Here is a 25674-nt window from a genome sequence, read left to right on the forward strand (position 1 = left end):
TTATATCTTGGATAAAATGGGACTGCCAATTTTCAGAAGGAAAAAATTAAGAAGGATTAAAATTCCTCCTTGAAATTCTGTTTTTACATATCAACACACATCCTTGTATTTCTGTTTCTTGCATCTTAACTATGGTTTGCATAGTTTGGTGTTGATTAGGAACAGGAGCTCCAGGTGGGTGTTAATCACTATGTAATCCTTGAGGAGTACAACAATAGAGCAGACATGGACAATCTCTTGAGGAAGAAGATGTGCATATTGATTCATATTGGTTTAGTCAAGCATCATGATGTGATAGCATCCAAGGAAGCTCTACTACATTGAAGGACAAGGATGAAGCTTTAAAAACTCCAAGGAGGCCCATAACAAGATCTCATGCCCAAGGGAGAGGAATTCTCCAAATGCTACAACTATTTGGTGGACCAAATTCAAGCCCAAGATGTGGAATTTTAAGGTCCAATTTCGTTCAAATAAGGTCAAGAAGAGTCCAAGAATTATCCACAACAAGAGTTTCTTCCTGCCCAAGTTTTGAGAGAAGACTAGTAAAACATTCCAAGATTGTCAAGATTCTTTTCCTAGTTGAGATTTACCTTATTTCTTTATTTATATATAGGTTATTAATATTTTCCTTAGTCTATTTATGGTCTCCTAAGTACCATTTAATGCATTCCTAGAAGTACTAAATTTGTTCCTAGTTAGGTTACTTTATTTCGTTTCTAGAGTAAGATTCCTTGTAATTGTCTTTCTAGAGTTTGGATGACCTTTTAGCTTCTTATAAGGGGTCTTGAATGTGCCCTCCCCTTCTCCTATATATAGGAGTCCTTTTCATTCATTAAAGGGAGATTCACATTAATAATATTTGAGAGAGTTCTTTGAACCTTTGTGACTTGTTCTTTGAGAGTTTACCTTTAATTTCATAGTTTAAGGTATAAAGTAACTTCTTCTTGTGATATCTTTGTTTCTTTTTGGTATTATGTAGAAGGTGATTAGTTTCTACATACTAATTATTGTCTTTAGTTAGTCATAAAAGCAATCAAGATCTGAATCTATCGTTTTGATTCATTTTCTCGAGTAAAGGAATTATATTTCTTCCATAAATCTATATGTTGTTACTTGGATCTTTTCAAGGCCTTAGAACATATAATCCTTGGAAATTCTTGGATCTTTCCTTCGAATTTCTCATATATTTAGTTAGTTTCTTTTTGTTTCTGTTCTTTTGTGCTTCCGCATTCTAATATTCAATTCTTTAATTGTGATCTCCTTAACCTTATTGTTATCAAGTGGTATCAGAGCGGTTCTATCAAGATTCCGTTCTTGATAAATCTTGAGATTTCTTCTTATATTGTGAACAGTAACTGGAAAAAAAACAAAAAAACAAAAAAAAAGTTATAACGTGCTCTCTAAGATATCTGGCTACTTATCCTCCAAGAAATTTGATTACTTGATACCCAAGAAAGCTTATTACTTGCTATGCAAGAAATCTTATTACTTGCTTTCCAAGTTTTTCATTAATTTGTTCCCAAGCAAGAAGGTAGCAAGAAGAGGGGATTCTAGATCTTTAAGAATAAGAGGAATTTTTTTCTTTTTTTTTTGTTCTTATAATTCTAAAATAAGAGGAGCTACCACCTATTGCTACGTGGGCAGAGATGAAGAGGGTAATGAGGAAGAGATTTATTCCATCATACTTCCAAAGAGATCTACAGTCTCGCCTTCAACACTTGAAGCAAGGCTCCATGTCGGTGGATGAGTACTTCAAAAGCATGGATATGACTATGATCCAAGCTAACTGCATGGAGGAAGAAGAGGCTGCAATAGCTAGATTTTTAAATTGTTTAAATACAGAAATAGGTAATGTAGTAGAGATACAACAATATGTAACTTAAGATGAGTTAGTTGATTTGTCTATAAAGGTTAAAAAACAAATAAAGAAAAAGCAGCAAAATAATTCATGGAGAAGTCGACCAAACACTATCTCTAAGAAGCCATGGTCAAATCAAGAAGGTAAAGCTCCTTCCAAACATCAAGACGATAGAGGTAAAGGTTAAGTTGAGGAGGGAGGTAAAACCTTTAATCCTAAATCTTCTAAACCTTCAAGTTCTATTCAATGTCACAAATGTCATGGAAGGGGGCATATGATGCATGAATGTCCAAGTAGAAGAAACATCATACTTAGAGAGAATGGAGAATATGAGAGTGAAAAAAGTGAGGGGGAAGAAGAAGAGGGAGAAGGTGTAAGTGAGGATGATGATTTGGAATTGCCTAATGATGGTATAATTGGGATGGTTAGGAGAATTATGACTATCAATTTGGGTAGTGTTGATGAAAGGCAGAGAGAGAATTCGTTTCATACTAGGTGTGGGATAAAAGGGAAGACTTATTCTATGATTATTGATGGGGGAAGTTGTGCAAATGTGGTGAGTTCATACTTGGTGGATAAACTAGGAATTGCATGCATGAAGTGCTCTACCCCATATAGGCTCCAATGGTTGAATGATTGTGGAGAAGTAAAAGTATACAAACAATGCATGATTTCATTCAATGTTGGTAGGTATGAAGATGAAATTCTTTGTGATGTAGTTCCAATGCAAGCATGTCATATTTTACTTGGTCGACCTTGGCAATATGATAGGAATACTCCTCATCATGGGAGAAAGAATAGGTATAGTCCTCTGCATAATGGTAAGAAGTATACTCTTGCACCATTATTTCCTTATCAAGTGTTTGAATATAAAAAATGATTGAGGAAACAATGGGAAAACAAAAGGGAGAGGTAAAAATTGAGCTTGAGGGAAAAGAAAAAGGCCAAGAGATAGAAAAAAGGAGAGATGGCGGAGAGAAAGAGAGAGAGGGCAACGATCTAAGTAAAGAGGTAAAAGAGGGTTTGAGTAAAAAAATAAAATGTTTTGGTGAGACGAAAGAGGCTAAGGAAAAGAAAAATGAGAGCCTTTATATAAAAGCCAAAGAGTGTTTGAATTCTAGGAGATAGGGGCTGCCCATAATACTACTTACTTATAAAGAAGTATTGATTAATTTTGAACAACTAACTCCTTCTTTGCCAAATAGTGTTTCTTCTCTTTTGCAGAATTTTTAAGATGTTTTTCCTGATGACACTCCAAAGGGATTGCCACCTTTGAGAGGGATTGAGCACCAAATAGACTTTATGCCTGGGTCTCAACTTCCTAATAGGCCTATCTATAGGAGCAATCATGAAGAGACCAAAGAATTACAAAGGCAAGTTGAAGAATTGCTTGAAAAGGGATTTGTTCGAGAGAGTATGAGCCCATGCTTTGTTCCAGTCCTATTGGTCCCCAAAAAGGATGGAACATGGAGGATGTGCGTAGATTGTCGAGCCATCAACAAGATAACGGTAAAGTATCGCCATCCTATCCCTCCTCTTGATGATATGTTGGACCAACTGTATGGTTCCAAAATCTTTTCTAAAATTGATCTAAAGAATGGTTACCATCAGATTCGTATGAATCCTGGAGATGAATGGAAAACTGCTTTTATGACCAAATATGGACTTTATGAGTGGTTAGTTATGCTCTTTGGCTTGACTAATGCACCAAACACTTTTATGAGACTAATGAATCATGTTTTTAAAGATTTCCATGGAAAATTTATTGTGGTGTATTTTGATGACATCTTGATCTTTTCTCTAAATCTGGATGAACACCTAGAGCACTTAAAACAAGTTTTTGAAGTTCTTAGAAATCAACGCTTATTTGCTAATCTCAAAAAGTGTACTTTCTGTGTGGATCGTGTGGTTTTCTTAGGTTTTGTGGTTAGTTCTAAGGGATTTGAAGTAGATGATGAGAAAATCAAGGCAATAAAAGAATGGCCTAAAAGCTAATAGTGTAACTGAAGTTAGGAGTTTTCATAGACTTGCCAACTTTTATAGGAGGTCTGTGCGAGACTTTAGCACCATTGCTGCTTCTTTAACTGAAGTTATTAAAAAAGATAAGGTTTTCACATGGGGAAAAGAACAAGAGGATGCATTTAACTTACTGAATGATAAATTGTGTTCTGCTCCTCTTTTGCAATTGCCTAATTTTTCTAAGTCTTTTGAAGTTGGGCATAGGTGCAGTTTTGATGCAAGACTCCAAGCCAATTGCCTACTTTAGTGAAAAGCTAAGTGGAGCAACATCAAACTACCCAACTTACTATAGGGAGATATATGCCTTGGTAAGGGCGTTAGCTACATGGCAACACTACTTGTGGCCTCGAGAATTCGTGGTCAAGACTGATCATGAGTCATTAAAATACTTGAAGAGCCAAGGTATACTTAGTCGTAGGCATGCTAAATGGGTAGAGTTTATTGAAACTTTTCCTTATGTAATTGCTTACAAACAAGGAAAGGAGAATGTGGTTGTTTATGCACTCTCAAGAAGGTATGTTTTGATCTCTACTCTTACTTCAAAGTTGTTGACCAAATCAAGTTCCTCTAAGCTAATAATTCTGATTTTGGTGATATTTTAGCTGAATGTAAGTTAGGTCCATTTGAGAAATTTAATCTTCAAGATGAATTTCTATTCAAGGAAAATAAATTATGTGTTCCTAACTGCTCGTTGCATGAACTATTTGTTAGGGAAGCACATTGTGGAGGGCTAATGGGACATTTTGGCGTACCCAAAACACTAGAAATACTTTCTGAACATTTTTATTGGCTTAGCATGAAAAAGGATGTTGAAAAAGTGTGTTCTTATTGTCTTGAATGTAAACAGGCCAAGTCTAGAACATTGTCGCATGGTCTTTATACTCCTTTACCTGTTTCTTATTCCCCTTGGATTGATATTTCTATGGATTTCTTATTGGGGCTGCACTTCCTGTGAGTGTAGTAGTTAGATGCTTCTTTAGTGTGTGACTATATTTGAGCTGTACATTTGCTTTACTGTTGGAGTTGAGTTTAACTTGGATCAAATCACAGCAGCTACCTTCAGTATCTGCATAGTATAGACCCACTTCATAACAACAAGGTTAAGGAGATCACAATTAAAGAATTGACTATTAGAATGCAGAAGCACAAAAGAAAAGAAACAAAAAGAAACTAACTAAAGATGTATAGGGTTGTGTTAACTAACCTTAGTAGGTAGGTTGACTCTTTCCCCACCGTAGGTTGGAGGTAAGGTATATGTCCCCCTCCGTGTATATTTTTGAATTTTATATATGATAAGGCCTGGGGGTGTTGCTCAGCCCCTAACCCCCTCAAGGGTCGTTCAAAAAAAAAAGTAGATCCTAAGCACTAGACCAAAAACCCTAAACCCTAACACTAAATCCTAAAACCTAAACCTAAACCCTAAATGCTAACCCTAAACCCTAAACCCTAACCCTAAATCCTAAACCTTAAACCTAAACCCTAAATCATAAACTATAAATGTTAAACCCTAAACCCTAAATCCTAAAGCCTAAAACCTAATCCTAAACCTAAACCTTAAACCCTGAATCCAAATTCTAAACCCTAAACTCTAAATACTAAACTTTAAACCCTAATCCTTAAACCCTAAACCCTAAATCTTCAACCCGAAACCCTAAACCCCAAACCCATAACCCAAAAATTTAAACCCTTACCTTAAACTCTAAACTCTAAACCCTAAACCCAAAACTTAAAACCATTAAACATAAACCTTAAATCCTAAACCCTAAACCTTCAACCTGAAACCCTAAACCCTAAATCCATAACCCTAAACACTAAACCCATAACCTTAAACCCTAAACCCTAAACCCTAAACCCCAAACTTAAAACCTTAAACACTAAATCCTAAATCCTACAACCTAAACCCTAAACTCTAAACCATAAACCATAACCCTAAACCCTAGACCCTAAACCCTATACCCTATACCCTAAACCCTAAACCCTAAACTCTTAACACCAAACCTTAAACCAAAACCCTAAATCCTAAATCCTAAACGCTAAATGCAAAACGCTAAGCCCTATACCCAAAACCCTAACCCTAAACCCTAAACCCTAAATCCTAAATTCAAAACCCTAAACCCTAAAACCTAAACACTAAAACCCAAACCCTAAACGAAACCATAAATCATAAACCCTAAATCCTTAACCAAAAACCCTAACCCTAAACCCTAAACACTAAACCCTAAACCCTATATCCTAAACCCTAAACCCTATACCGTAAAACATAAACCCTAACCTTAAACCCTATACCCTAAACCCTAACCCTAAACCCTAAAGCTAAGCCGTATAGCCTAAACCCTAACCTAAACCCTAAACCCTAAACTCTAAACCCTAACTATAAACTCTAAGCCCTAAACCCTAAATCCCAAGACCCTCAACCTACAACTAAGAACCCTAAACCCAAAAACCTAAACTGTGAACCCAAAACCCAAAACCCTAAACCCTCAGCCATAAACTCTAAACCATAAACCATAAACCCTAAATCATAAGCCCTAAAACCTAAGCCCTAAATTTAAAACCCAAAACCCTAAAACCAAAACCCAAAACCTTAAACCCTAAACCCTAAACCCTAAACCCTAAACCTAAATCCTAAACCCTAAACCTAAACCACAAAACCCTAAACCCTAAACACAAAAACGTAATCTGAAACCCTAAATTCAAACAATAAACCCTAAACCCTAAACCCTAATCCTAAACCCGAAATTCAAACAATAAACCCTAAACCATAAATATAACCCTAAATCCAAACTTTAAACCCTAAACTATAAACCTTAAACCATAAACCCTACACCCTAAACCCTAAACCTAAACCCAAAACCCTAAACCCTAAACCCCCCTTCAAATGCTCTTTTCTCCTATGGAGTGTTGTACGGGGAAAGCTTCCTATGAATGAAAAACTTGCCAAATTTGGGGTGGAACCTAGTGCGTTCTACTGTAGCCATATATCAGGTCATGATACTATCGAGCACACCTTCAATTCGGGAACTTTTGTAACCAAGGTCTGGGAATTCTTTGCTATTCCCTTGGTATCCATACTGATCACTTAACCTCTCAGATATGTAATTATGAGATGGTGGAGCTCTAAGTACAACAATGAAGCACATAAACTTATTATAAAATCCACTCCAATCTTTATTTGTTGGAACTTGTGGAAAAATAGATGTGCTAAGAAGTACGGAGGTAAACAATCCAACCTTGCTAGGGTCAAATTTTTTGTGTTTAAGGACACTTTCAGGCTGCTGCAGATAAGATTTCCTTATATTTCTTGGCCCTCTAGCTGTAAGAATATTTGTATCCTCATCGAGCGATGCTACCACGATACCAAAGTTACTCTAGTGTAGTGGATGAAACCCCCTGAAGTGTGGGTCAAACTAAACACTGATGGAAGTGCTTTAAGCAACCCGGGGAAAATAGGGGCAGGGGGTATTCTCAGGGATTCAAATGGGAAGCTAATCTTTTCATACTCAGCTCTGTTGGGGGAAGGTAATAACAACCAAGCAGAAGTAGAGGCGGCGATCTTCGGTATATCATGGTGTGTTCATCTAAACTACCACAAAATCATCTTGGAGGTCGACTCCCAGCTGTTGGTGGACTGGTTACTGGCCAAATCAGTCCCTGCATGGAACATTGCTCCTCAAATTCAGAAAATACAAATGCTCACTACTCACTTCTCACACTTTAAATGTATTCATACCTTCAGAGAAGCCAATTATGTGGCAGATGCACTCTCCAAACACAGCCACCAAATCACGACTCCTCAAATTTATTACAACAATCCATAACTGCCTAAGGAAGCATCGGCATATCTTCAACTTGACATGGATGGTCTGGCAAGCTTCAGAAGAAAGAAAATGAATAGAATCAAGAAACCTCCATGATTTATTCCCAGCATAGAGGATTAGTGAAGGAGCTTGAACTCCTTCAGGCCCTCTTTTTTGGATGATCCTTCAGTCATCTCTTATAGACTCCCTCGTGTTTAGGAAAGATTTTGTTTAGTCTTTCCTTTTTTGTAAGGGGAGAGTCTCCCTTATTTATTTTTCCTAGAATTTGTGTATAAAGAGGAGTCCTCTCACATAGGTGCATAGCTGATAGGTTCCTTTTCTTAGTTTGGCGAAAAGTGGGAGAACCTACTAGTCGTATATAAGGGCACCAACTTTTGCACCACCATTAAGTGGAGGTAAGGTTTATGTACCCCTCTATGTAGCTCTTGTTTTTTTTTTATCTATGATAAGGCCTGGGGGTGTTGCTAAGCCCCTGACCCCTTCAAGGGTCGTTAAAAAAAAAAAAAACCCTAAACCCTAACCCTAAATCTTCAACCCAAAACATAAACCCTAACCCTAACCCTAAATCCTAAACCCAAAACCTAAACCCTAAACCCTAAACCATAAATACTAAATCCTAACCCTAAACCCTAAAACCTAAACCCTAAATCCTAAACCTTCAACTCATAACCCTAAACCCAAAACCAAACACCCAAAACCCTCAACCCTAAACACATAACCCTATACCCTAAACCAAAAACTCTAAACCCCAAACTTAAACCCTAAATCCTAAATCCTAAACCCTAAACCTTAAACCCTAAAGTATAAACACAAAACCCCATACCCTAACATTAACCGTTAAACCCTGAACAATAAATCTTAAACCCTAAAACCTAAACCCTAAACACAACCCTAAATCCTTAACCAAAATCCTTAAACCTAAACCCTAAACCCTAAACCCTAAACCCTAAATCCTAAACCCTAAACCCTAAACCCTAAACCTTATACCATAAATCCTATACCCTAAACCCTATATCCTAAACCCTAACACTAAACCCTAAAGCTGAACCCTATATTTTAAACTTTAACCTAAACCCTAAACTCTAAACTCTAAACCCTAACTGCGTTGTCTAGTGGACAAAACCTCCATACAGATGGGTTAAACTTAACACGGATGGGAGTGCTTTGAGTAATTCGGGCAGCATAGGAGCATGGGGTGTCATCAGGAACCACCTTGGAAAATTTATCTTGGCCTTCTCAGTCCCTTTGGGGACAGGAACAAACAACCAAGCAGAGGTGGAAACTGCGATTTTCGGCATAACATGGTGCATACATATGAAATATAATCATGTGATCCTTGAAGTTGACTCCCAGCTGATGGTCAATGGGTTTAAGAACAGCAAATCGATCCCTTGGAACATTTCCTCCCAAATGCAACAGCTCCACCAACTTGCCACTCAACTTGATCATTTCAAAATGCACTCATACGTTCTGGGAGGCCAATTTTGTGGCAGATGTGCTCTCTAAACACAACCACCAGATTCGTAATCCTCAGGTAAACTTCAACATCCAGCAACTTCCCAAACTCGCGACAGCATACTTCCAACAAGACATAGCAGGTATGGCAAGCTTCAGAAGATAAAAATTGAAAAGAATCAAGGAACCACCTTGATTTATTCCTATACTTGAAGACTTATGAAGGAGCATGAACTTCTTCAGGCTTTCCTTGGATGATCCTCCTGTCATCTTTACTAGTTTGTCCCTTAGCTAGGATAGCTTTTATTTTAATCTTTCCTTTGTAAGGGGAGAGTCTCCCTCATTTATGCTTCCCTAGAATCTTTGTATCGAGAGGAGTCCTCTCATATAGGTGCATAGAATATAGGTTCTAACTTGTTTGGTGAAGAGTTGGAGAACCAACTAAGGATACTTAGTAGGCTACCAACTCTTGCACCACCTTTTTTGTGGAGGTAAGGTTTATGTCCCCCTCTGTGTAGTTTCTGCTTTTTATTTATGCTAAGGCCTGGGGGTGTTGCTAAGCCCCTGACCCCTCCAAGGGTCGTTAAAATTTATTTATTTTTTTAAAAAAAAAAAAACCCTAAGCCCTAAACCATAAATCCTAACCCCTAAACCTTAAACCCTAAACCTACAACTCAAAACCCTAAACCTTCAACCTGAAAACCTAAACCGTGAACCTAAAACCCTAAGCCCTAAAATTTAAACCCTAAACCCTATACCATACACTTTAAACTCAAAACCATAAACTATAAACCCTAGACCCTAAGCCCTAAAACCTAAACCCTAAATTTAAAACCCTAAACCCTAAATCGTAAACCTTAAACCCTAAACAATAAACCCTAAACCTAAAACTTAAACCCTAAACCCTAAACAGTAGATTCTGAACACTAGACCCTAGACCCTAGACCCAAAACTCAAAACCCTCAACCCTAAACCCCAAATTCAAACAATAAACCCTAAACCTAACCTTAAACCAAAACCCTAAACCCTAAATCTAAATTCTAAACATTAAAACCTAATCTCTAAACCTTAAATCCTAAACCCTAAACCCTAACCCTAAATCTAAACCCTAAACCCTAACACTAAATCTCTAGGTACCACTTAAGAATCACTATTCGTCAAAATCCAACACATCATAAAACTCATAAGGACTAAGTTGAGTTATACTAATCACTCACATATGGCCATAACTAAACCCATGAATATTAAGGACGACACAATAAAATAAAATAAAAAATCGCGATATTCTCTTTATCAAGTCACGAAAGACAAGTATTACTAAGATTACTCCTACAAGTTTCATCACCTTAGATAACTCCTTTATAAACTCTAGAGGATCTTCCTCTATCTTTGGCCCATGGAATTTCCGCAATTCAATAAAACATAAAACACATACCGGAACCCTTAAGATCCACTACCACTCACTCTTTGAGACTTACGGGTAGACATCCTTTCTTGGTTAAACCTTAGAGGAACTTAGAGGAATTTTGACCAAGAAACCTTTCTCTTTTTCACTAAAGTTGGATTAAGACAACTCTAGACCATGTCAACCCTTATCGCCACTTTTGGTGGGGTCTACCAACCAACTATGCCTAGGTATTATCTAAGCACCCTACTTAAGTGACCATACTTAAGATCAATCTTAAAATACAACAACTAACCCTTTGAAGTTGGTCAACACTTATACTTCTTATTCTTCACCTTAACTAGATGGTACATGCAACCCTCAAAGTCAACTTCAAAACACAACATAATCCCGACCTAGGGCATATAATTTCTTTTCCCATCTCCACTCTCGGATAGGCTCCTTTGGGAATCAACAATTTGACCATATGGGTTCTACCATCAACTAAACATAACCTCACAATTACCTTGCTAGGTAGGCACACTATCTCCCCCTTTGGAGTAAGCCTACACAAGTTCTTCTAACCAACACAAAGACAATTATGAAGCATTAATCACATAAAATACAACTTCATAATCTATTCCATCAAAGCTCACAAGTCACATAGCCATAATTGGCATTACAACCACTCGCTCCTTCTAGCAAGAACCCTTCAAGTGGTCCAACTTTAAACACCATAAGACAAGGAATAAGAGAGAGAGCTTATAGATATATGGCACGACTTAGAGAATGAAGAAGTGAAACATTTCCTAAAACGTCTCATAGCCTCCTACTCATAGTTGTGGTGCACAACACAACCATGAATCGGACTCTAATCAACGCGGTGTGTTGGACTCCGAGGATCTATCAACCTAGTGCTCTGATACCAAGCTTGTCACGACCCAAGCCTAGGGCCTAGACGTGACCGGCGAATGGGGAACCCGAAGAAACCCCAAACAAGCCTCATAGCGTATCATTACACATCCTTGGTCGCGGAAGCAATTAAAATGACCATAAGCAATAAGCATAATCAAAGGGAGAAATCGGGACTAAGGGAGCAAGAGAAAAAAAGAAGAAATGGTACATAAATACCATAGATGAGTCAAGCTCAAGCATAATACACAACTTGTCCAACACCACCTCTAAACATGAGTACTTAGCGGGGGCCAAGACAAACTACCGGGCTCACCCTCATAGTCAAAGCATAACTAAAAAGAAAAGTCTTATACATAGCAAAAGATCATGAGCAACGTCCCCGGAATGGAGGACTCACCAATAACCTTGATAGGAAATCGTATTAGCCACACGGAGGAGGATGGTCAAGCGGTGCTCCGGTCCCTACATGGTGACATCATGTAGGCATAGAGTATGCGTTAGTACGTTTGAATGTACTAAGTATGTGGGATGCAATGCAATGCAACAAGGGATGGACATCATATGTAAAATGCATAATCGTACCCGATAGATAGCATATTAATGAGATGATATGTATAATGATGCTTATATAAAAATCATATTTAGTAGGACATAGTATATGTGTAGTGAGTGACCATCAATATAGTATTTCCAAGGCCTACCACCCCCTTGGAGAGGCGAAAGAGGTACAAACCCCTCAATATGGTTATACGGGCCTACTACCCCCCGTACTAGGCAACCAAGGTACAAACCCCTCGATACGGTTATACGGGCCTACTACCCCCCGTACTAGGCAACCAAGGTACAAACCCCTCGATACGGTTATACGGGCCTACTACCCCCCGTACTAGGCAATCAAGGTACAAACCCCTCGATACGGTTATATGGGCCTACTACCCCCCGTACTAGGCAATCAAGGTACCAACCCCTTGATACGGTTACCCGGGCCTACAACCCCCCGAGCTAGGCTTGATCGACTCACACACTATATAGAGAAAATCATATACATGTATCCATTTCATCATTATTTCAATACTTATATAATCATCCGACTCATAGGACGTACATTGGACCTTCCATTTCATAAGAATTCTATAAATGGCATTTTATCAAACATATGGTGGGCTACTTGTTCATGTAAATAAAATCATGTGTTTCAAGAGTACTAAGTCCAACCAATTTCAAAATCCATATAAAACAGCCCACCAACAACATACATATATATATACATATATAACAACCTTCATAATTTGATCATTGAGGCATGAAAACCATAAACATCATATAATCATTCCATTTCATGATAATATACAAAAATAGACCATAATAGGATTTGTAGTAATAATTCCATAATTCAAGAGTTCATAAATGATCATAAGGACCCATAAACTTGAAGTAAAATAGAGGATAAATGGTTGGACTTGTGGAAAGGAAGGTTTCCACAATCAACCCACATACCTCAACTTTGGAGAATTCTTGATGAAGATTGGAATGGAGAATTGCTTGAGATTGAATCTTGAATCCGGAATTAAAGCTTGGGATCCTTGAATTTGGTTGATGATCTTGGTGGAATTTTTGGAGAGGGTTTAGAGAGAGTTTTTGGATGTTTTGAAGTTAAATGACTAAGTATGGATATGTCCCCTTTTTATAAAAACGTCCCAACACTTAGAAAAGTTTATCGCTTGTAGCGTCAGAGACCACCTCATGGATCAATTCTGCAGGTTGGAGCAGGGCTCCATGTCAGTGGCAGAGTACAAGACTAGGTTCCACGAGCTTTCCCGTCATGCAGAGATGATATTAACTACAGAGAAGGAGAGGGTTAGGTGCTGTCCGTGGGTTGAGATTACAGCTTCGGCTTGAGACCCAATACTTACTTTATACGGGTCGATCTTTTTTAGATGTAGTTGCCCATTCTAATACTATGGAGCATCTTCATCGCGAGTCCCAAGGGGGCAATGAGAAGAGGGCTAGGCGTGAGGGAAGTTACAGTGACTCCCTACCCAGGTCTAGGGATTATCATGACAGGATCGGATGACGGTTTTGACAGGGTCAGTCTAGCCGGCCTACCTAGGTCTCTCTTTAGGCATCAGATGGTGGTCGGAGTGAGGCTAATTTGAGTCAGGGCCGTGAGGTATTTTAGTCGGGTTCTTCAGGCCATGGTGGTCGTTCTTCTGAGAGTCGCCCTCGATAGGGTTGCTATGAGTGTGGTGAGATGGGTCATTGGGCCAGGGACTGCCCTCAGCATAGTCGGATTGATCCCGCTCCTCGCAGCTTCCCCATCTTTACCAGCACCTCCAGGTAAAGGCTGTGGTCAGAGTTAGAACCGTAGATGTGGTCATCAGGGTATACGAGGTGGTCCCTGGGGAGGTAGGTCAGGTCCAGTGAGGGCGGAGGCTGAGGCATCAAATGATGTGATCACAGGTACGATTCATTTATGCCAGCAACCCGCCTTGGCTTTATTTGATCTGGACTTTACTTTTTTGTATGTTTCTGTTTACTATGCCTCTCACTTAAGTATGATTTGTTAGCCTCTGGTAGCGCCGTTGCGTGTGTTGACCCCGTGGGTGAGTTTTTAGTAGTGGATCATGTATTTCGATCTTGCTTAGTTACTATCCATGGGCGTGACACCCGAGCTGACCTTATAATGCTTGACATGGTTGATTCTGGCAGCGCCGTTACGTGATTCTGGGTATGGACTGGTTATCCCCTTGTCGCGTTATTTTAGATTGCTTCTCTAAGACCGTTACCTTAGCTATTCCTGGTATTCCTCCGGTGGCGTGGCAGGGATCTCGTAGTAGCACACCAGTTGGGCTAGGAGGCTAGTGGCTAGCGGATGCTTATCATATGTGGCCTATGTGCGTAATGTGAGTAGAGAGGTCCCTTCGGTTGAGTCAGTTCCCGTTGTTCGTGACTTCTTAGATGTGTTTCTTACCAACCTACCTGGCCTACCCCACAGAGCGTGATATTGATTTTCTGATTGAGCTTGAGCCGGGTACTCAGCCTATTTTTATTGCGCCATATCGGATGGCTCCTGTTGAGCTCAGTGTTCAGCTTCGGGATATATTGGGTAAGAGATTTATCAGACCTAGTGTATCACCTTGGGGCACTCCCATTCTTTTTGTAAAGAAAAAGGACGGTACGATGTGCATGTGTGCATTGACTATAGGCAGTTGAATAAGGTGACTGTGAAGAATCGATATCCTTTGCCTAGGATTGATGACCTATTTGACTAGCTACAGGGAGCTTCAGTGTTCTCTAAGATTGATTTGAGGTCTGGTTACCACCAGTTGAGGATTAGGGCAGCGGACATCCCTAAGACTACATTTAGGACCCGTCATGGCCATTATGAGTTCTTGGTGATGTCATTTAGGTTGACTAATGCCCCCGTTGCCTTTATGGACTTGATGACGCGCGTGTTCAATCCTTATCTTGATTCCTTCGTCATACTCTTCATTGATGACATTTTGATATACTCACGGAGTAGGGGTGATCATGAGTAGCATTTGAGAGTTGTGCTCCAGACTTTGAGAGATCAGCGACTTTATGCCAAGTTCTCAAAGTGCCAGTTTTGGTTAGACTCTATAGCGTTCTTGGGGCACGTTGTGTCCAAGGAGGGCATTATGGTAGATCCGACGAAGATTGAGGCTATTCGTGATTGGGCCAGGCCCACCTCAGTTACTGAGATTCAGAGTTTTGTCGGACTAGCAGGCTACTACAAACGATTTGTGGAGGGTTTCTCTACCTTGGCAGCACCTCTGACCCGGTTGACTCGTGTTGATGTTCCCTTTGTTTTGTCAGAGAAGTGTGAGGCGAGCTTTTTGAGGCTCAAAGAGTTATTGACCACCACTCCTATATTGACTCTTCCAGTTGAGGGCGAGGGCTTCACGGTTTATTGTGATGCATCCGGCATTGGTTTGGGTTGTGCATTGATGCCGCAGGGCTGGGTTATTGCTTTTGCGTTGAGGCAACTTAAGATCCATGAGTGCAATTACCCCACCCATGACTTGGAGTTGGCGGCAGTAGTTTCCGCACTTAAGATTTGGAGGCACTACTTGTATGGAGTTCAATGTGAGATCTATACCGATCACAGGAGTCTTTAGTACATCATGAGCTAGAGGGACGTTAATTCGAGGCAGCGTCGTTGGATTGAGCTCCTGAAGGACTACGACCTCTCTATTCTCTATCATCCGGGCAAAGTGAATGTGGTAGCGGATGCCTTGAGCCGGAAGGCGGTGAGTATGGGTAGTATATCTTTTTTATTTGTTGAGGAGCGACCCTTGGCTTTGGACATTCAGGTGAGTTTCAGAGATTACCCATTCCGGAGTGGAAGTGGGATCGCATTACTATGGATTTTGTGGCTGGCCTACCACAGACTTCTAGAGGTGTTGATAGCATTTGGGTCATCGTTGATCGATTAACCAAGTCAGCATATTTCCTTCCTGTTCATTCTTCATTTAGCGCCGAGAGGTTGGCTCATATCTACTTTCGGGAGGTGGTTCGACTTCATGGGGTGCCAATTTCTATTATATCAGATCAGGGTTCTCAGTTCACGTCTAGCTTTTGGAGGACCTTTCAGGATGAGTTGGGCACTCGGGTTGACCTTAGTAGAGCTTTCCACCCACAGATTAATGGTCAGTCGGAGCGTACTATTCAGATCCTTAAGTATAACAACAACTACCATTCTAGCATTCAGATGGCCCTGCTCGAGGCCTTGTATGGTAAGCATTGTCGCTCTCCAGTGGGATGGTTTGAGTCTACAGAGCCTAGGCCACAGGGTACAAATTTGATTCATGAGGCTTTGGTCTAGGTGAGAGTGATTCAGGATAGACTCAGGACGGCTCAGAGTAGGCACTAGAGTTATACAGATCGGAGGCATCGACCTTTGAGATTCTCTGTTGGTGATTGGGTATTCCTCCGTGTGTCACCCATGAAGGGCGTGATGAGGTTTGGGAGGCGGGGTAAACTTAGCCCCAGGTACATTAGGCTCACTTGACTCAATTGGGAATTTTCAAAATCACCACTTTTTCAACTTACATGCCCTCACAAGAAAGAAGTATCCCAAAACCGCACACGTGTATAAAAAAAACATGGGACAACAAAGATGCAACACTCACACTCACAATTAATCATCTCATGTACACAAATGTCACACCATAGGCTTGCCCATATTTTCAATCATTATTGACTCAACTCCATGTGGTTAGAAATCTCAAAGGACTTTGCTAAACTTGTAATATAGGCTTAGGAAAGGTTAGGATATCATTTAGGTATACGTGGCTACATCCTCTTTGAACACTATACAACAACTCATCATTTCCAACTTTCTCCACTTTTCTTCACTTTTCAAACCCATGCACATTCCATGCTATTTTTCATTATTCTTTTCTTATTTCCACTCTCGATTCCCCACATACAACCATTTTCAACTTTTGGAGGATTCAAGTCTCATTTATTCATTTTCTTTTTTTCTTTTTCAGAGCTTTTTCTTTGTTTAAGACTTCCCATCCAACCCTCACTTTTCAAACCCATGCACATTCCACACTATTTTTCATTTTTGTTTTCTTATTTCCACTCTAGATTCACCCACATGCAACCATTTTTTCAAATTTTGGAGGATTCAAGTCTAATTTATTCATTTTCTTTCTTTCTTTTTCAAAGGGTTTTCTTTCTTTAACTCTCCATACATCCTTTAATTTCTCTCTTCTTTCACAAAAAGAGTTGTCATAAAATCATTCATAAAATGCTCAACCTTTTTAAAATCGAGAGGTATGCTCAATACTATTCACATGCACGACTATGCTCTTCTTAGTACCAACTAAGTCAAAACCTTCCTAAATAGACAATGGTTTCAACCTTAAGAAAGTCATTAACCAATCCATCAACAGGCAACCTCATGCATCTATTCGGGAACTACTCAAACTTCGCCACAATCAACACCAATCAAACACTCATATGCAATCGACAATTTAACCTTTAGAAAGTCGTCACTCTCTATCTATCATCATTCATCGTCATTTGAAATTTTACAATTAAAAAAAAAGCTACAAACTACAACTCAAAAACTAAAATACACCAATCCAATACAATATCAATAGAAATATCCACGATATCAAAGCCCAATAAAGGCACACCAATCCATAACGAGCACAATCACAATATGTAGAAACAATCAACAAAATGAGTACAAGGAAGGCACCCTGTAACATCCGACAATTTAAAATGAATATGAAGAACCTTGAAATTGGAAGTAGTCATTTTTGGAAAAAAATTCAGAATCTGGAAATTCGGCCAAGTGTGGAAATCGATGAGTTTTTGGCCAACTTTGAACAGTCATAACTCCTAGCTCAGGATGATTCAGGAGTAGTTCCAGTTATGTTTGGAAAGCCCTTGGAACGATATTTCCAACGCCACCGAGTTTGCTCGATTCCGAGTTCGTATGAGCGAGTTATGCCCTTTGAAAGTTGGGCAGTTGGCAGGGAGTCCGTCCGGAAATTTAAGGGCATTTTGGTCTTTTCACAAATCATTTCTTTTGAGGTTATATTGTTGTGTTAGACTGATTGTGGATCATTTTTGTTCCATTTTAAAAGAGTAAGAGTTAGGGTTCTTGAGTGAAGAAGAGAAGAAGAGAGAAAGAAGAGAAGAAGAAGAAGAAGTGGGAGCTAGGGTTGTGGATGCAAGACGTTTTCTTCATCAAATTTCTTGGGGAATCTTAGTAAAGGTATGGGAGTTCTTTATCTAGGGCAAGCTATCACCCTAGAGCCAATTTCAAATGGTTTTCAACTTTTCCAAAGTTTGTGAAAAAGCCTAATTTCTACTCAAACTCATGGGTTCTTGCATGAAACGATTTCAAATGATAAGTTATGATATTATTGATGTTTATTTGATGTTTTAAGATGAAAAACTCCATGAATCCTTGTATTCTACAAAACCCCAAAATGTGTTTATGAAGTGCGTCTATTTCAATAAATTCAAAGTTGATGGAATTATGTGTAAAGAGAATTGTATTGATATCTCTTGTGTTTTTTAATGTTTATTCATGATTAATTGTTGATAATGGGTGAATTAAGGGTGGTAAGCCTTATGAGTGAAGTATTGGTGATTGCTTGGATTTTTGGTGATTTTGGCTATGGCTTTGAATTATGGTAAGAAAGCTTGAACTCTCTTTATTGAATTAATTGTTGTTGGTAGGTTGAATTCACCTTTGGTGGAAGTGTTATATCTTGTTCTTGTGTGGTATTATTGTGAATTGTAGCCATGAAGGCATTGGGGAAGTTGTTGCATAATGTTGGAATATTGTATTATTGTGAATTGAGGCCATGAAGGGCATTATATGAGTGTTATTGTATTGTTATATTATTATATATGAATGAGGCTATATGTAAAGTCTATATGAAGCTATATGTAAAGTTTTATGTGAAGCTATATGTGAAGGTATGATGTGAATGAGTTTTATATGAAGCTATATGTGAAGGTATGATGTGAATGAGTTTTATGTGATCTTGTGATGATCCTATGTAAAGTGGATAGCATTGTGAGTTAAAGTATGATTTCTCATGATGTATATATGAAATGATGTTGGATTATGAAGTATCCTTAAATGAAAATGTTGTGACTTGGTTGGTAGACTAAAGTGTCCCTCCTTGTTACTTAAAGTCTTGAATGCATGAATGTGTGAAATGGGCAGAACTAAGAAATGGTGCCCTTTCTTTAAATGCTAAAAGAGGAATTCTAGGCCAAGACTTGAATTGGCAAAACTAAGAAATGGTGCCCTTTCATAAGTCTAGCTTTTCTAAGTAAATGTAAAACCATGAAATCGGTAGACCTAATGGTGGTAGCCCTTCTCATGTGTGAAATGATGAACCTTGGACCGGCAGGCTTAAGGCACCCTTAATGAAAAATCGGTAGGCCTAAGGCACCCTTCCAGGGGGATTTAATGAGTTATCCTTTTGAACCTTGATTGGCCATGACTAAGAAATGGGGTCTTTCTGGGGAAGAGGTACTATGAGTTGGTTGAACTAGAAAAGGAACCTTCTCTTAGTACATATGTGATTGAATACTCTATGGGAAACAAGGCTAGGACCGAGTGGATGTGGTTAGGAAGGTGGCCTAGTTGAGTATGAGATTAGGCACAATGAACTTCCTTGGACATCCCCTAAACCATGTGCCTACATGGGTTGCTTACTAGTTCTACCTTTGGCAAGTAGAACAACCTCCACGGAGTAGGATAGACTCCGGATTCCATACCTAGCTAGTATGGTCTATGTCGGTTATGCCTATTCCCATCATGTGGTATGCGCACTCTAGTTATTGGATAGGTTCTACAACATGTAGGTAGTAGTATGGGATTCTATCTACACATGGCACGAGTAGGCTTTGAAGATACTAAAGTGAGTTCCCTAAGTGTAACGACTATTATGTGAAAGTCCCCTTATGTGCTTGAATGTCTCCAAAAATGGTTTCTTAAAGAATGTTGGTCTATTGATGTTATGTTGTAAAGGAAATGTCCTTATCTAAGGTAATCTTGAGGAACATTTAAGTGTGCTTGAAGAGGTTGTATGGGCGGTCACTTCTTGTCTTACTCAAGTGTGTTTTAAGGTTATATTAGGTAGAGGTCCTATGGTAATGAAATGGCATGTGTTCCTTTAAAGTTAAGCATGGGTTGTATATGAATATATGTTGAGTATGTATACGGTTGGCTATGGTTTTATATGTGAACATTGACTTAGTATGTTATATTGTAATGGTAAATTTCCTTATCTATGGTAACCTTTAGGAACACTTAGGTGTATATGAAGAGATTGTATGGACGGTCACTTCATGTTTCACTTAAGTGTGGCTTTGGGTAACTTGAGATAGAGGTCAAGAAATGATGAAAAGGCTTACTTGTCAATTATGTTCATGTGTTGTACATTGGTACTAGTTGTGCATGATGGCTTGTGATATGAAGCATGATAAGTGGTAAGATCACATTCGGTGGCCTTAGGATGATGCTTTAGTGTGGATGGTGGTATGGGACGCTATCCATACATTGCACAAAGTGTTGTCCAAGGGTTACTTGAGGTGGATGGTTTAAGGTGAAGGAATGGGTTATGTGTGGAGTATGTGCTAAAGTGGTTAATGACTTGTATGTTGGTTATGGTTGGATATTGTGACTCTTATACTTGTATTTTTTTTCATGAAGTTTTACCAAATGGCATAAAAGCATGTTTCTCCAATAAACGTCCCTTTTAGCATGTTTTTGCATGGCTTCCATACTTAGTACTTAATTGTGCTAACCCCTTTCTTTCCCTTTTTGACTAAAGTGTAGGGATTTGGAGATGGTGACATGTCATGGCTATTTGATAGGTTTCTAAGTGTTGAAGATGAAGACTTGGTGAGTCCTCATATATTCGAGGACAATACCCCATATGTTCTTTTATGTCTTTTTAGTATTGTTTAAGTTGTGTATGGGATTGGTCCCGAATTTTGTACTCTAAAGTATTAGATGGTTTTGAGACATCATGTATAAAGTCTAGAAAGTCTTCCGCTTGCTATTGTTTTTTTTTAAATGAAATGTTTTCTTGGTAAAGAAAGTTTTTAATTCCTTATGATTTTTAGTTTTACGGGATGAATGAATGCTAAGAGGCTTGTATTAGACCTCTGAGAGGTCGAGTACGCCGGTTACGACTAAGGGGTGCTCTCGGGTCGTGACACACCCCTAACTAACAATGTAATTGTGTCCTCACAGGCCAAATATCAAAAGAGAATACAAGGGACTACCAAAGAAAAAAATTATTTGCACGTTTAATCAACGAATTGAGAAGGCAAATGTCATTAGGGAGTAGTTTGATAGGAAAATATGATCTTAGAAAATTGTAATTGAGCATGAGATGAAACTAACCAAAACAGACATTAATGCTTTTTAGTACTTGGTAGCCTCAACAACATGCTTAACTCAACAACGATCCTGCACCCATTGCCAGCAAATTGATCAACATTTAAACAATAAGTTTCAATGGAGAGCTTCATGGTGGCGGGATACTGATAACCATAGACCCTGAGTTCAAATTCCCAAAAAAGTCACTTGTTTGAATACCTGAGAGAAGTGCAAAGACCTCCTTGGATCTGCATCATTGACCTTCTTCACTCGTGGATGGGAAGATAAATATTCAACAATTTTTTGTGCATTCTCCTGCAAGATATATAAATTATTTAGTTAGAACACTATGATGTGCCAGAATTTTACGAACCACCTAACTTCTCTGCACAATATAAAGATGAAAATGCCAAAGGATATCAAGATTCTCTATCCTGATATAGCACACAAAAGTCATGACACGAGCATTTAAACTATAAATTTTGAATCAGACTCTAAAAACAATCATGGAATTCAAGTATTGTAGATATTATTAAACAAGTAATTGTTTTCACTGGTAATCAAAAAGCATTCAACAAAGAACACCCAAAATTGTAACTATCATAAATCAACCAAATCAATTCGCAAAATGAGCACTTACACTAACTATAACAACAATAACAACATAGTCAATGTAATCCCAAAAAGTGAGGTTTGAAAAGCAACAGTGTCAGACAATTGTACGCATATCTTGATAATCATGTGATTATAGGATAAAAATAACCCCAGAAGCAACGCGTGAAATCAACCTCGAGGCAAAGCAAACTGTTAGTTCAAATGGTTGCATATGATACATATAAGATGCATATTCCTATTGAATGCTTTTCTAATTCTGTTTTACACTTCCTCTGAAAATTAATTTTTTAATCCCGCTATCATGGAAACTTCATGATACAACCATCTTCAAGTTCCATAGTCCTGTACACGTGCGAAACTTGACACACTAAATGCCATACAAACAAAAAACTAAAACGCGATGTAGGATTAATGTGAGGCTTTTAACTGTTAGCTTGACATTTTGATCATTTCAGGATAAGTTATGCCTCCATGTTTACCACCCTTTTCCCTTAGGCTAATTTCTAAACAGAATCCCCATCACTTCAAGCCTATAGTATGCGACACATATACTTATTGCATTTATACTATCATACGTATATCCCTCTCGCTATATTATTTCTGATAGGATTCCTGTTATGGATAAAATGTCTATAAGGAGTTTCGGTAGATCAATCATACATAAAATGGATGTGAATTTATTAGTTTATTCAATATTATATCCTCATATGTATGGCATTGGAGTTTAAACATTACATGACACCCTGGTTATAGTTGTCACATTCTTAACATTTTCACTTGTGTACCATTAACAAATCACATTTAAACGTTGTTACACAAACGCTTCAAGGGCAACGACAGGGGTAACGAAAATGACTCGACAGTACTTTTGTGCACAATTTCATGCTACTGCCGCAACAAAGATGCTACAAGAGCTATAAGGGCCTTAAATACATTTCCCTCAGAATAAATCACACGAAAAACAACAAATCCCCTCGACAATAATAAAATTTGCATAGCAATGCCACAAAAGAAATAAAACCAACAAAATTTACGCACACGAAACACCACAAATTGACTATAATCAACAACATAGAGGTGCATAAATAAACTCCACAATATTAACCTTTGTGAAGTCCTACAGAAGGCCACACATTCCTAGAAACCAACAAACTAAAGGCCCAAGTTCACCTTAGGTTTTTATACCCAACTTCCTAATATGGAAAATTAACACCTATATAACCGCACTGACTGATGCAATTTGGATTGCACCAAAGCCGTTCACTCAAAGCCAAGCTCGAGACCTTCGAAGGATGCAAGGTTTGTTCATGAAGTTAGACGTCCTTGAGCTCGTGTTGATGGCAAAGAAGGGGTTCCCTGCCTTGAAGATCACTCGGGGAAGTGAAGGGAGGATAATTGATAAAACTGCCACTTTAGGCGAGCAGGAGCCATTTAGCGACTTGCCCAATGGCTTGGCTAAGGCCCCAGCTGGCCAAATGTTCCAGAAGGCTTCAAGGGAAGGGTCATCTCGCCGAACCAATTGGCGACTCACCGAGTCCCTTAGGCGAGCACAACCTAGCTTGCCCTTTATCCTTTTTGGGCCATTTATGTAATAAATGCCTGAAACTATCAATAACTAGTTTGGGTTCTCTTTTAGGTAGACTATTTTGAATATTGATATTTTGAAACTCATGTATGAGTGTTGAGAGCTTCGTACAAGTTTCGGTTGACTGTTGCTTAGAAACGTGGGTTGCGAGGTGAATTCAATTCCCTCGAGGTCTTTGTAAAAGTTACGTCCTTCATGTAGGATTAACATATTGAGGTCTTAAGGTTTAATATACCTTTTGGTTGCTTTCTATTTCCTCCTTTTGTGTCTATATATCTATCTTTATTTCTTGTCTTTAATGTCCGCATTTTATTCGTAATTCGTAGCGAGAAAAACGTCATTTGGTATCAGAGCCGAGCTTATATTCGTTCCAACGATTCTAGTCTTGGGTTTGGTACAAAAACTGTCAAAATCATTTTTGAAGAAAACCCAAAAATATTTTGTTGATTTGAGTGTTGTTTGAAGTTTCTAAAGCTAGTTTAGTGTTCCCTAGCTTTACTTGAGTCAATATGAGATTTGGTGAAGTTTGGAGTAGTATTGAAGATTCCACCATTATTGAGTGAAGAAGCTTGAAGAAGATGCAAATGAGTTTTGAAACTTGAAGGATTTGGCAAGGAATTGAAAGATAAAAAGTATTGGGGTTTGTTTCCTACATCAAGGGGAACCTATATCTCAAAATTTATGAAATTTTGAGCTAAATTTGTTGAGGGTTTTATTTTGGGTCTTCATGTTGTTCATAGTGTTCTTGAAGAACATTCTAATCTTCAAGAAGAGGGAATCTTCAAAAAGGGTGTTTTAATCCAAAAGGAAAGGAAAGAGAAAATGGATAAGTGATAGTATAAAAGGGAATTTACCAAAAGGGGTAAGGAATAAAGGAAAAAGTACAGGTGGACCACAAAAGCACAAAATTCGGAGGTCTTCAGGTGCACTCACTTGAACATTCGGTGAGCCCGACTTTGCTTGTAGAGACCCTTTCGAAAGGATACTACCACTTAAACAAGAAATCTAATTAAAAAATTGTGACATTTAAAAGAGGTTAACTATGACCATATTGATTTTAATCTAGTAGAGGGATTAGGTTCATAACGAATAATTTAGTTATGGATATACATCTTGCCCATTTAAACATTTATTTGATGTTAAAACTAACATGGTGCGGAATTTAACTTATGACGGAAAAACCCCCCAGAATAATTTAAGCAAATAGCTGACGAGCTTTTCATGCATATATTATCCTCACACTTAAGGATGAGATAACAAGAATATTACCAACTTCCGAGTACCGAAATCAGCCGGTTCATGCTTCACACAAACATTCAAAACTAATAGTAAATTTCGTATATTACAAGACTTGGGTTTGCACAGCCCAAAAGAACAAAACATATAGACATACTTATATCTTATATTACAACCCATGGTGACATGATCAAATTAGTCCTCAAAATTTCATGTAAATATACAACACATAGATCATGAACAAGTCCCAAGGTTTATACAAAATATAGATGCCTATATGCAAATGTGATCTTCCTTAAGGCTCTCAAAATCTCCATCTCCAATTGTCATGCATCCGCTTGACCATTCCCTACGATAGAAACAATTATTGCTAAGCATATAGCTTAGTGGTGCAAAAACTATAGGTTCGGAGCCCTCATATTCACCAAGTTACCTTTCTCAAGTCATGGGCAGCATAATTGAACATAATAAATAAATCAAGTAAACAATATATAAAGAGTATCAAGTTCGGTATTTTAAGATCCAAATGTCAAGAACACTCATAGCACAGTTTTCCAAGAGATTCAACAAGAAGGCTCGCCCAATATATACATCATGTCGTCGCACCAAGCACAAGCAGGTATCAAGAATGGCCGACGCCCTGTATCAAGAAGAGTCAAAACCCAATAATCAAGAGAACCAAGAACCATATTAAAAATGGCTTTCTAGTTCGTACTTAAATTGGACAACTTCCATTCTTAAGACGGACTAAAAATCCAGAGTCAAGATGGCAAATGATCCGAATCAAGAGGCATGCCAATAGTGACAAAGTCACGGCCACAAGAAGGACAAGGTCCCAACAAGAGTGCCAAGTGATCAAACAATCCGTACAAGTGGGCGAGTTACACAAGCGTC

Source organism: Solanum verrucosum, unplaced genomic scaffold (assembly GCF_900185275.1).
Source record: "Solanum verrucosum unplaced genomic scaffold, falcon-dt-bn FXZP01000302.1, whole genome shotgun sequence".
NCBI lineage: Eukaryota > Viridiplantae > Streptophyta > Magnoliopsida > Solanales > Solanaceae > Solanum > Solanum verrucosum.